The 14726-nt window shown below is 35.2% G+C and overlaps 1 protein-coding gene across 1 annotated transcript in view; it reads left to right on the top strand.

The window, feature by feature from the left end:
• The first annotated feature begins 3393 nt into the window (after window positions 1-3393).
• LOC145680523 (ras-related protein Rab-37-like) overlaps window positions 3394-14726 on the top strand; it is a 285842-nt gene continuing 274509 nt past the window's right edge. Inside the window, exon 1 of the mRNA XM_081751130.1 lies at window positions 3394-3913. The gene's annotated coding sequence lies outside the window, so the exon portion shown is untranslated. The remainder of the gene's footprint in view (window positions 3914-14726) is intronic.

Raw genomic sequence — 14726 nt, forward strand, 5'->3', positions numbered from 1 at the left:
GCCCACATGAGCTTTGGGGGCCTGGGCCCCTCACCCCCCCACCCAGGATCGGCGCTCTTGATGAGTGACACATGTCTCCCAATCTTGGATCTGGGCGGAATGTCGTCCCCAATAATCCGATTTAAAATGTGCTTTTGGGGGGAAAAATGATGATTTGTGTTCGATTGCCAGAAAGTGAGATGAAATTGATGTCTCCCCAGAATAAGCTCAAAACTGCCCGCTATCAATGTTGAGGACTACTCTGCTCCCCTGATCTTCCACAATAATGGTTTTCAACTTCATAAATATTTTAAACATCGCTTAAAATATAAAATAAAGATTACGGGAACGGTCTTACCCGTCTCCCCCCCTCCACCACCACCAATCTTGAAGACAGATTTGCGCCGATGACAATTAATGAAAATGAATGACTAAAGAAAAGTTCATTTTGTGCTCTCCAACCGGGAGTCGAACCTAGGACAATGTTCGTGTCAGACACATGCACTATTTTTTTCTTCATTTTAAAGTTAACTGATCTACCGAACGTTCCTCAGTAACTTAGTTTTTCCTAATGACTACTATTTTTTACTTCAAAAATTTTCCATTAACGCTTTCTTTACTTTAAAAAAAAAAAAGAAAAAAACAGGGTCACGAATACAGAAACATGGAGGCCAATTAAAATTCCAAAGGTTCTCTCACCGAGAATAGAACCCGGGATCACGTATACCAAAGGTGCACGCGCTAGCCACTAGAACAGCGGGGAGGGTAAGAATTAAAATGTTATATAATTTATAATCTTTTACCTTTATGTTGTAGTATTTTATAAAATTTACTAGAAGCTTTACAAAGTACTATATAATTTAAACTAACAATTGTTTTGCGGCCTACTTCTGATGGTCTGTAGGTAATAAACAAACGAAACGAAGAGTCTCATTGGTTGTCAGACCTGACCTTCTCTCATTTTATGAAATATATAAATTGTAAACCTTAGAGTGTTCATCCATAGTGCGTCTGATGAAGAAAATAATAAATTGTAACCCAGATTGATAGTAACAATGATTTACAATGGCCAGATTTTATTTTCATTTACATTATACATAGTTTCGAAGATAGCATGAACAGCATTCAGTCATTTTTAAAAAAGTGTAAAATTTGAAGAGAGAAATTATTTGCAAAATCACGTTTTACTTCTCAGCATAAGGAAATGTCAATTCTTATACTGTCAATAATGCAAAATGTTCAGTGTAATTTAAAAAAAAAGTCAAGCTATTATTGTGAAATATGTATATAAAGCCGATCCCGATCTTGATCAAATTTTCAACCTAGATGTGATTCGGAACTGGGAAGGCTTTTATCGTTTCACTTTGATGGTGCAACTTAGGGAAGGGAGAGGTAGGAGATATATAAAAGTGATTGAAAATGACCTATATTAGGTCGAAGCCATAGTTTTAGGTCTCTGAGACGGACAGTGACACTTTCGATACCGTTTAAATACAAATTCAGCGCTGCAACTTGGGGGAGGGGGAGATATATATCTATAAAATGATCGAAAATGACCGATATTATTGCCGATTCGATAGTTTTCGGGGTCGCTGAGATGAACAGTGATACTTCTGATGCCGTTTAAATCCAAATTCAGCCCCCATTAGTACTTCTAAGGGCTGATAGTGGCATGTATAAATAATTGAAAATGACCTATATTTTTAGTGTCGAATTCATAGTTTTGGGGGTCCCTAAGATGCTTGATAACTTTTTGTGTGTCCTTTATGTCCAAAATGAAACATCTTCTCCCCGCGGGAAGAACGAGTATTCTACTAGTTAAAATCTAAATGCTGAATTTGCATTCCTGATTGTCCGTGCTTGTTAAACATTCTCACACTTCCATGAGGACTACAGTTTCAATTTTAATGAGAAGAGTATCTGGACCGGGTCCCTCCTAGATCCTGAGAGTTAGCGCTCTAAAAACATGGCTGAGAAGGAAGGATGGAGAAAATTCAGTGGGTCCATCGGAAATAAATGAGATAGCCCTAGGAATAAATAGAAGATGAGAAAAGATCAATCTAGTAGTTGTTACACGAGGAAAAGAAACTGGTCAAACCATTGTTTGAGAAGGGATATGACAAAAGATGCGACGGAAGGTAAACGAGGGAGGAGAAGAAAAGGAATAGTATCGACGGACAGTGTAAAAATGGGTAACTATCACGTCATGATAAATGAGTTAATCATAAAATCCAAGTTCATGGAAGCTTCTCCGTCGAAACAGCTAATCCAATGGCTTCAGAAAACGATTAAGACATTTACTATACAGAATTCAGTGACACTCGAAAGATATACTTTTTGTTATAAATTTAAGAACGCCTTTCCCAGGAAACACACTCGAAACTAAAAACAAATCACTAATAATTATTCGAGTGTGTTTAAAAATACTTAAAATGTTACTTCATACTGTAAACTAGAGAATTCGGGAAAAGAACGCTATTAAGATTCTAAATAAACTCTATATGATATAAAATCTTCGAAGGACTTTAATGACATCTTTCAGTTTAATGTCCCACAAATATGTCTTTTAGGCTAAGGGAGATAGATAATTAAGGCAAGTGAATGATAATGGAAGAATTGGTGAAATGAGAGAGTGGGAGGAAACGGGAGTATCCTTAGAAAACCCACGCACACGATGTTGTCCACCATAAATCATAAACTTACTTTGCCGGGAACTGAACCAGGGACCCCACTTATCGAAGTTAACTGGAGATGTGTTGTCAGCATATATTGATTCTATGGCTGTTATTTATTTTTTAAAGACGAATATACACCTGCGTTTACTATGTGAAATATTGTCACGTGCCTAAATTTATATATATAGACGAATATTAGAAAATCAACAGAATCAACAGTATTTAATGTGTCATATTCATTTCAAATGTGAAATTCTAATCATAAGAGCACATTTTATACAAAGTATGTACAATTTCTAGAAAAGAAGAGAGATAATTTCAGCGACAATTTCTTGTATTTGATTTTTTGTTATTAGATTAGGAAAGTAAAAGTCAAGAATTTTATTTGAGAGCCATGGAACACTTTTGGCACAACTATTGAAGCTAGAATTACAGGTGGGGGTTCAAGCTCTATTTGCCCACCCTTTAGCAACCATACTTCTGAGACCTCACATAAAACTGTTAGTTCGAGCATGAATGCTATAAAAGAGGGACGTTTAACCTCAATCAATTCATGAATTATTTTAAAATAATAATAATTAAAACAGCAATACTGAAAATTTTCGTTACTACAGAAAAGAGTATGATAATTTTACGGTACAAGCTTATAGATTTAGTATAGGATAATATCGGCCTAATACATTGGCAACGCTGAAGTAGCGTTAGCGGTTACAAAAGCACGGAGGGAGGATGGCAGCGAGCAGAGACAGGAAAGCCAAGCGGTTTATTTGAGACTTTCTCGTTGCAAAACAAGTTTTCAGTTTGCGGCGGGGCGTTCAGTTGGTTTGTTCGCGCAGCTCATCTCTGTTTTTATTGACAGCTTCGTGTAAAATGTGTTTTTCTGTCCAAATGTGAGTGAGAATTTAAAAAAAAACAAAAGCTTCGAATTCAATCCAGCGTGTTAAAAAAAAAAATAAATTATCGATTTCACCTGTTTTCTGTTAAGTTTCTTAATTGTTTCTACTTCATATTTTTACATTCTTGTTTGTTTTTGAAGAATAATTTTCCAAAGTGCTTTGCATAGAATCAAAAATCAGTGTCCGAATTGTTAGACAATAATATTTACAAGCAAAAGGATATATTTTTTGACAGAAAAGGATCATATGTATGTTTTATTTTTATAAGCAATCAATTTGAAGAAATTAAAAAGTATCAAGAAATACTTATATTAAATCAAATATCTTGGAAATGAGCAGCTGGAAAATATAACTAAATTGGAGGTAAGTTTTGTGTATCATTTATCATATCATCTTCGATAATTCTGTATTTTTATTCTCGTTGTTTTGCTTGTAATAGTGTTCTGATCATGCATTACTAGCTTCAGTGACGTAACTAAGTGGGAGGGGGGCAAACTGAGCTTGTGTCCTGGGCGCAAAACTAGGCAAATTATTTCCACTATAAAATAAGAAACGGAGTTTTAACCAACTAAAGATCATTTAAAAAATTACCCCAGAAACTTAACAGGACAACAACGACTCACCAACGTTAGGATCATATCCATAGAGCATAGGTTAGCTTCAAATCTATGTTTTGAGGAAATTGTAAAAAACATTGCAGCCAAAAGAGCCCGCAAAGTTAAATTTTTCGTTCCAGCTATTTGTGTTTTCATTTAACTTCCATCGATTTAAGAGATTTGCAAAATGTCCGAGTATAATTCTCGAGACGACAGCTTGACTGTCATTCTATTCTAAATTAACAGACTGTTGATTCATTCTACGCATGCACATCCAGATATAATTCCAAAAACATTGTGATTTGCAGTTATTATGATAAGACGAGACTAAAAATATGTCAACCATGCTACTCTCAAATTATTTGGCAATTAAATACTAATTAGTTTGATGTTTTATCTTGTATTGGAAATTAAATCACGTACTACAATTTTGAAATCAATCTTTACTACTTGAAGAAAAAAGTTAAATAAGAGAATTACTGTCAGATGCCAATATCAGATGTAAACGGGGAGCGTTTGGCTGAGGCGAGTGTTTGCCCTGGGCGTCAACAAGCCTAGTTGTGTCCCTGACCAGCTTCAAGATGCGCAATGTAACTGAATATATCCCTTTATGTTTTATATAGCACCAGGAATTTTTATATTATTTTTTGGAACTCAATAAGTGAAATATATATTTAGGGGGGCTTCCGGGCTTAAGCTCCCCCCTCCCCGAAATCTTACTTACTATAGTAAAGTATATGAAATATCTTGCAGAATTTTCACATTTTCAGGCAAAGCCTCCCCCCGAAACAAAATCGTAAATACGCTATTGATTGAAACTATTATTCCAGTCGTCCTTCATTTTATTTGACCAGATTACGTCATCATTATTATTTTATTTCCTATTGTTTTCTTTTAATTACGAAATAAAATCGTTTCACCAATTTTTAAGATTTGAGCGACTTCCTAAGGTATTAAACCAAGGTTTATTTTTAGTAGTGGAAAAATGAAAGTATCAAGTTATTAAAATGCTGTTCACAATATGTTCAAGAAAACTCACTTAATATTATATCTACTAGAGATATTCTTACGGATACAATTTGCTCTTTTCCACTATTGCAACTACTATAGTATTTGTTAGTATTCCATTATCTGACTTCCATTATTTTCATGGAAAAATATTTTTTAAAAAACTTAAAATTGCGTTGTTTTTAAATCGAAAATGCACTAAACTATAGAAAATATTTTGGTACAGGTTGATAATATGCACACGCAAGAAATGAAGATTTTACGGGTAAAATTTAAATACTTCATAACGAAGATATGCTTCTAAGGAGTCAATTTTACTAGTGTAGTGCAGCAAATCAAACAAATCCAGATATAAACGTTAGCATACACCAGTTAATGTGATGGAAATTGGTATATAAATTTGCATAATCCAAAAAGTGCACGCTCAACAAGTTTCCACAGGTGCTGTAATTGATAGTAATTGGGAATGGTACTTATCCTTACGCCTCAGGCACCGCCATCTTTTATGTTACCCTCTTGCCTCCGCCGGCAAAACATTCCCTTCGGCGGTAAAGTATTGGTTGGATGGATTGTAGTTGAGCGTCCCTTTCCGCACCGAAGGCTCTTCGAATCCGAACATTCATAATGCGTTTAAGTTTCAAGGGTACCAAACCGGTCATCCTGTGCAACGAAGTTACGCATCCTAAACATTAAACCAGCGGAGAGGGCTTTGGTGGCTCACGAAACCAAATTCTGATAAAAGCATGTGAATGACTTGTAGGATACACTAAGCTGTAATTCTATCTAATACAAGAGATGTAAAAACTCGTAAACAAAACGAAATTTATTTCACTATTTTTCAATTTCTTTTAACACACAACGATAAAACTGTCAAAATACACATTAATAATCGAAATTTCTTGTTTATATGCCATGTAGTTTTGTTCAACGTGCCAATCAAAACCTATGATTAATGCAAGTAAATTATAGTGGAATCAGTACAGTAAAGGAGAAACTAAAGGCAAATGGAGAAACCCCACAGATACGATATTGCCTAGCATGAGCTACCCTGTTCTGGAGCAGAACCGCTGCTGTGTCATCCTATCCCTGATAGAGTTCCAGAGTTCCTCTTTAAATGCTTCAAACTGTTCTACTGATAAGTTCACTTGACATTACTACTAGCTGTTCCCTCCAAGCCTTTGGTAGGTTAATATCATAAAATGAAATGAAATCTTTGAGTTCACGATTACCTGGAAGCTACGGGGGACGGTGATTTAAAGCAAGTGAAGGCTGATGGAAGAATTGGCGGAATGAGAAAGCGAGAGGAAACGGGAGTACTCCGAGAAAACCCACTGCTATGATGTCCATCACAAACTTGCTTGGCCGCGGATCGAACCAGGGTCCTCACGCACGAGAGGTAAGCGCTTTACCATTGAGTCACCATGCCCCATAGATTAAAATCATGTTTAATTAAAAAGTTTTAATTATTGAAATTGCCTTTTTCAGTTGGTCCACCAACCTCACTAAATTTCATGTTACATTTATTTAATTATTCAAGCGCTTCGTTATACATAATAATAGTTTTAAAGCGAATAATCACCTGCACAATTTAACACCTAGCAGCGCAAGAAGTAACATCTATTGGCATTAGGTTGGCAAACGAAAACACATTTAGCTACATCTGTTAGCGTAACTGTTTACTTATTACTTCTCTTAATGTGTTCCTTGCCGTAGGCCAAGTTGCTAACACGAGTGTGGTTTCTGTGCAAGTTTTCCCAGGTTCCTCCAGGCATACTACCGGGGAAGCAAGCTAAGCTCCTAAAAAAAAAAAAAAAAAAAAAAAAAATGAAATCTTTTACTTTAACGTCCCACGATTATGCTCCTTAGGCTAAGGGGGAGGATAATTAAGGTAAGTGAATGATGATGGAAGAATTGTTGGAATGAGAAAATGTAAGGAAACGGGAACACCCCGAGAAAACCTCGGAAACGATAGTGTCCACCACAAACTTACTTGTCTGGGAACGAACGAAGGACCCCACACACCAGAGGTAAGCGCTGTACCACTGAGGCACCGTGCCTCCTCTAAGCCCCTGGAGTTGAACAACCGCCCCTCCGGAGCTAAGCTAAATTAAATTGCGAATACATGTCAGTCAGTTTTCTTCAGAGCACGTGTCCTTTAGCAAATACTGTCTCAGTGTAGACCCCCTTATATTATGATTCAACTTCACCAGCATAATTTTCAGGAAGAAAGCCTGATTGTGAAAGACATTAAACTCTTAAAGAAGTACATCACATTCGAAACAATCCTCCATCGGGATCACTGCTTGCCTTTCTTCTTCATAAAGATGCAATAGTACGAATACAGTGCCAATAATTGACTTCTTTTTACATAGGTACATATCTCATGAGCCATAAAATAAATTGAAGGCATCAGTGCAAGAAGAGGACAGCTCCAATTTTTACATTTGTTCAGTATTGAGACAAAATGTTAAAAATCAACTTATTTATATTTTCGCGTCTGTAATATTGTTTGTAAAGAAAGGTTGTACCCCTATAATAGCACCTTCCTTTATTTAAAAAAAAAAATACAAACGCGAAAATACAATAAGTTGATTTTTAAAATATTTTCTTTCAATCCTGAACAAATGTAAAATTGGAGCTGTCCCATTCTCGCACCGGAGTCTTCAATTGTTTTAAGAATTTTAGGATATGGCTTCCATAGAAGTAAGGAAAATTAGCCAAAAATGCCTATCAGAAACCATTAATTGTTATGGACGAAAAATAAATCTTCACCAATATTCAATATTTTCTGAACGTTTCATTATTTTATCTACCACATTAACTCGCTAAGCAATATGATTGGAAATTCCTATTACAACATTTGAGGAGTGAATCTAAACAGGAATGGCAAACAAAAAAGCCAATGTGTAAAAACCTAAAACTGTTTCCTTCCTGAATTATAAGAGCCAGAAACCCTTTAAAACTAAACTTTAAATCTGTATAGCGGGAAAAAGAGTTATAACAATCTTGAAATTTACATAGGAATTAGGCTATAGTTTCTTTTCTAATGCTTTATTCAGAACTATGGGACTGTTTGCACATAGGGTTTTCTAAGGTAAGAGAATCCTAGAAATTCTGTGGAGGAAAGATGGCTCAAACTATTATTTGCCTACAAAGAAGTACACAAATATAAAAAAAAACTCATTTTTAAGTCTATAGATTCACTCTAAACTTATTACGGGATTCCAATTTTTTTTTCTAAATTTCACTCTAAATTGTTTACTCAAAGCGGAAGAAATTCCGGGACGGTTAGTTGAGTTAGAATTATTGTATGTCACTCAAATACAGTATTTTATTATTTTACTACTGTGGAGTAATGTTTATTTGTTTACTTGCTTATTGATTGGATCGTGTCCGTGGGTTTTCTCTGGGTACTTCTGTTTCCTCCCACATTCTTACGCCACCAATTCTCCCATCATCATTCACTTGCCCTGGCTCTCCCTTAGCCTAACGGGCATATTCGTGGGACCTTAAATTGAAATAAAGAGCTTATTGAGTGGATAGACATTATGCATCAACGCGCTTATAAAGGAAACGATTATTGGTAGAATTAGCACGCCTGTCAGCAGCGAGACCGTATGAGACTTGGACGTACATCTTAACGTGGGATCTGAACCACATGAGCTTCCACCAGGAAACGTACTGGATCTACAGAACCAAAAATATCACCAAAATCTGGGAGGCGCTTTCTTATATAAGAAGTTCTAATGAACATGCATCAAAACATTTCTCTTTTCATTTATTAACCACCAAAAATACGGAAAATCGTACATTTAAATGTGCAGCTTGAAAACTATAGGACCTATCGGAAGAGATTCATGTAATTAAATAGAAACTAGTACGTGTTCCACCTAAATATTAATGTTTCGTAATTCTCTGGTATTCACGCAACAAGTACTTACTTATTACTTAAAAATGTATCCATGTATCCGAACTATTTTGTAGAATTTGTTACCCCTGTATATATTCCTTGTTTTCTTCCGCCAGAGTCTTTCAGTGGCCTTGAATCGTTGTATAAAAAAAAAAAAGATAAATGAATAAACGTGATAAACCTTGATTCACATGCAATACATCCTGACAGTTTCATAATGCATATCTCATACCATAACATATGTATAGAGATATGGATCAAAAGTTTTAATGTGGAATGCAAACTGTATGAACTTCTACAGCATGTGAACTTGAGCTCCTTTCCGTTATATCTCGTAGTTTCTTACTTTTCTTTTTACTTACACATAGACCTATACAGTGTAAAGCACAATTTTGGGAGATCATGTTAACGAACACCAGAGCCTCCTAACAATAAAATTTCTGCACCATAATGTCTACTTCTCATTTTCAAAACATTCGTCCCTTGCAACCCTCTGCCATCTTTCGTTATTGTAATACAATAAATCGATATTAGTGATCCAGCAAATGCTTCTTTATATATTTACTCTGTCTATCCATCTGTCCGTCAGGCAGTCCCGTATCCACGGGGGGCTAGAGGGCCGGATCCCCCTAAACTTTACACGGTAGACTTGCAAATGAATATGATGATGAACTTTAATATGGTTGGGTCGCCCCCCCCACCCTAACTTCTACCGGCCTCCCCTACATTTTTGGGTTGGTTACGAGCCTGCCGTCAGGAAGACAAAAAGTCTCAAGAACTATTTTAACCCTTTTAGGATTTCCACTTTTTTAGGTAATTTTTAGACTTTTACTCAAGTAATTACTGCTTCCTTACTGTTTTTCGTAGGAACATGATTCATACCTCATTTATTTCGGGATAGAGCATACTTTCCAACGATACCACTCACTTGTCCGTATTATACACCAGAAAAAGAAAAATCGGGTAAAGCCGGTAGATTTTTCGAAAAACTATTTTTTTCGAATTTTTTGCGTCCCTCTAGCCCAGCCCTAAGTTTACTTAGGGATCTGAATTTTTAGAAAAAAACTTTGTTATATATATAATACGTGTGCAAAACTTTTATTCTTGTATCTTAAAAACTAAGGTCGGGATAAATTTTTGAGTCTCAAGGTAACCCATTTTTCATATAAATATATACATAAACATATAAAAATACTTCAAAAACGTTCTGCGTCGTCATTACTATTTAACCTAGAGTCATGGTTCAAACATTATTTTCTTCAGTATAACAAGCCCTTTCCAACGGTACAAATCACATGTCCGTATCATACACCTGAACCGGAAAAATCGGAAAAACCGGATTTTTCTGAAAAAATCACTCCCTCGGAACACTTGCGCCCCTCGGGCCCGGTCTTGGTGTCGCGTAGGGATCTAAAAAAAAATAATAGAAATACCCAAAGGTACACAATCCGTATACAAAGTTTCAATCTTGTGTCTTGGAAACTAAAGGCGTGAAAATTTTTTGAAATTTACCTTAAGAGAAAATGAAAAGGTAACGCCCCTCCGCCTCCACTTAACGCCGCAAAATTGACCATCCGGTTCCAAAACGCATTTAGAGTGTTCGTTGGTTCATCCTTGACTTGACCAATAAAAAAAAAACAGTTTAGATATCTGTTATAAAACCTAAATAAGTGGTCAAAGACGAATGGTACTACACCATGGTAACGAAAGTTACCAAAAATCCTGAAAGGGTTAAAGAATCACCTTTGGCCAGGATGTACAGATTGAAAATTATGAACGGAATTTGTTGATGGACGTGATATAATCAGTTGATCCGAAGATATGAACAATAAAATGGCGTGTCCTCATGTATTCCTATGGGAGTAATTAGAAATCATCCTTACTTGATAAACTACCCACACTGCTGTTAGGGTTAGCCCGTTAGTATAATACGTAGGATGCAAGATACCAATCTGTCCGTGAAATAAACTAAATGACTTTCTACTCGACAAATCTAAAGACTTGTTTGTATGTTTTATATTTGCAAATATTTATTCATTTTACTAAAGTTTTTGAATGGAGAATGGAAGGTTAGGGTAAATACAAAAATACGAATGCCAATTTTCACGTTGTGTACAATGTGATAAACCAAACTCTTTTACGTGGTGTACAGTCTGACACTACTAGTTATTTAAAGTAAACTAGCGTCAATTATCTCCTTCGCCAAGTTAAAATAAGAAAAATTAGTAATACTAGTATGTTCCGTTAGTCAGTCTTTTGCTATTACAGAAGTGCTCTCTGACAGACGCTGTTTTTTTCTTACCCGTAATTTTCAATCATATATATATATATATATATATATATATATATATATATATATATATATATATATATATATATATATATATATATATATATATATATATATATATATATATATATATCCCACTCCCCTTCCTCAAGTTGCGGAGTTGAATTTGAATTTAAACGGCATCGGAAGTGTTACTGTTCACCTCAGCAACCTTGAAAACTATGGATTCGACACTAACATCGGTTATTTTCGATCATTTTTGTATATCTACTCCCTCCCCCGAGTTGCTGAGCTATATTTGGATTTTTAAAGGCATCGAAAGTGTCACTGTTCGTCTCAGCAACCCCGAAAACTATGAATTCGGCATTAAAATCGATCATTTTTATATATCTCCCTTTTTCCCCCTTCCCTAACTAGAACCGTCAAAATGAAATGATAAAAAGTATCCCATATCCGAACTTCATCTATGTTGAAAATTTAATCGAGAGCGGTGAGGATGGTTCAAGAGTTATGAAGTCACATAGTCACTCTTATATATATAATGCCTTAACTTAGGTAAATTACGAAGGGTTTCCTTCTTATGTGTCTCACAGAACAGAATAATTTTGTCTAAGGTTCAAAGGCGTCATCATATGAAAATCGAAAATTATCTGTAGAACCAGTCACTCTTCCAACCTTCATAAATATCACTTTCAGAGTTTAATTCCTCGAAGCTTCAAAAATTTACATAATGATCGTTAATGAACGTTAACATCATCAACAAATTAGTATACGTTTTTGTTTGAACTTTTAAAAGTTAAGCAGTTAACATTCTTGTATCTTAAAAATTGAACAATTAAGCTTCGAATTAGTGTATTGTATTTCATGCCCGTCATTTTGACGTCAAAAATAAGTTTCCACAACTCTGAAAAGGAAACAGAACGAAAATTGCAAATTGAGGAAACATGCAGTGGTGTCATTCCGCTTGGTTCACCTGAACTAGTTGTTAAAATTATTCAGATTCCTGGAACTCGTTTTTAAAACATTGTCTCTTCGCCTCTAGATCCAGTACTTACGAACAAAAATAAATTTTCTAGTACTATTTTAGAATATAAATATTTAAAATGACAATATAAAGATGCTATATGACTTCATCCTAGTCAGTATAGTAGTATCATTGAAAAAAAAAAAACTTTTAAGTCTTACGTCTCATGGTTATATCGGCTAGGCTAAAGGTGACTGTGATTAATAGGAATGAAGGAAATGGTAAAGTGAAAAAAAGTAATAGGAAATGGGAGAACCCCGAGAAAACCCACGCACACGGTGTTTGTCCACCACCAAGTTCACTTGGGACGAGCTGAGATCGAACCAAGAACCCCAGGCACCAGAGGTGAACGCTCTATCACTAAGCCACCGCAGCTCCGTAGTAGCATCCTTGGGCCATATAATAATAATAATAATAATAATAATAATAATAATAATAATAATAATAATAATATTGACATTAAGGCAACTTACTATACTGATCATAGAACCGGTTATTCTTAATGCTAATCATAGAACCTCTTGTTAAATAATGTGAGAGATATCACTGGGAACATGTACGTGTATTAGAACATATGTATATAAAGGAAAACTAAAACATAGTTTCTTTTAATTTTTTAAAATTACACCATCCCTGTCTATACTGTAATGGAACAGACTAACATTTCCCTCTCTGTCTGGTTATTTATGTGTATCTTAATACTGTGGGTGGATTCGAGTGTGTATATGTGATGTGCGTGTGTGTGTGTCCCAAGTCAACTAACTCAATCATCCAGTGAGTGGGTCGAAGAGAGAAAATTCAAGTGCGTGGGTGTGCGTATGTTTGTGGGCTAGTAGTTTGCATTAGAGCTGCGCTGGCTACAAAAAAAAATGTTAAAAAATAATAAAATAAACTTTTACCAACAAGCGGTAATGAGGGCATAAAGTTAGTAAAGGGAAATGAACTTTTTTGTAATTAAAAAAAATCTTACATTTTAGCCTCCAGTTTTGCTTCCAGTTAGTTACAAACTCCACCTACAATGTTTGAACTAAATATCTCTCTATATATTTTCCTAGTCTTGTGTAAATCTTTATTACAGAGTAAACTGTTTGGAGTTACACTTAACATTTAACTCGCATTACATCTGGAAGCGATTCTTGTAAAGTATATATTTAACGAAGTCGTTAGTGCATATTCAGTTAACACATGTACTGCTATGAATTAACTCTTACTAAATCAAGGTAATTGTTTCTTGTATTTATATATCCATCTATTGTGTGTCTATAAATATTCTCTTTAATGTAGTTTAGAGTTATTCAGAGTCGAACTCATGTTATGTGTGTTGTTTGTTTGGTGTGTGATGTGTAGAGCGAAACTGACGGGGCTAGTGATGTCTTATACCGTACTTAAGATAGTTTGAACGCAATATAGTTTAGTGGGGAATATCATTATAATTGGATAATGGTCTCTGAACCCACCATATGCAACGGACCAAGATCCTTTCATGGTTTAGAGTCCACGTTGATCATTGAGTTTGTCCTTTACACCCTTGGTGCTGCATAAGGATGGAAGGGACCGCTGTGGCAAAGTGGTAGAGTGTTCACCTCTGGTGCATGGAACCTCCGGTGCTCTTTGGTTCGATCCCAGTGTGCGCGAAGTGAGCTTTGCGATGGGCAAAAACCATGTGCGTGTGTTTTCTCGGGGTTCTCTCGTTTCCTCCCACTTTCTTCATTCCATCATTTCATTCATTTCTCATCATCACAGTCTCCTTTAAAATAGCCGGTAAAAAATTCAATCCTGCAATCAATCCTGCAATCAATCAAAAATTCAAATGAAACTTTTAAGACTAACGTAGTGAAAGTAAACTTTTTCTTTTAAAAAAAAATAGAAGTCTAAAGAGCTAAGAAAAATGTTAATAACACAGGTATAAATTAAAGAGGTTTACAGCAAAATAATAGAAATTCATGATTGTACAATGGTACTGCACAGCATAACACGATACAGGTTGCATTTAAATGTGAAAGGGATAAATAACGACTAAAAGAGAAGGAAATACCTCAAGACTAGCGATATGTCGATTCGATATATTAATTTATTATGGTATCGATATCCAACATTGTGGATATCATTATCCGACATTTCCCATAACTATCTACAGTATGTATTTAATATAATACGTTATGAGATCTTGGGATGGAATGTACGAATTTCGAGTAAATTTATCTAGTATATTATTCATTTTAGGTTAGCAAAAAAAAAAAAAAAAAATCATGAAATAAACTGGAATCTTTAATAATGTTTTCCATTCCTCAAGCTTTGCTTTTAGAATACGTAAATTTGATTTAAACTGAGCAAACCAATACATTTAT

Source organism: Thermobia domestica, chromosome 3 (assembly GCF_964235325.1).
Source record: "Thermobia domestica chromosome 3, izTheDome1.hap1.1, whole genome shotgun sequence".
NCBI lineage: Eukaryota > Metazoa > Arthropoda > Insecta > Zygentoma > Lepismatidae > Thermobia > Thermobia domestica.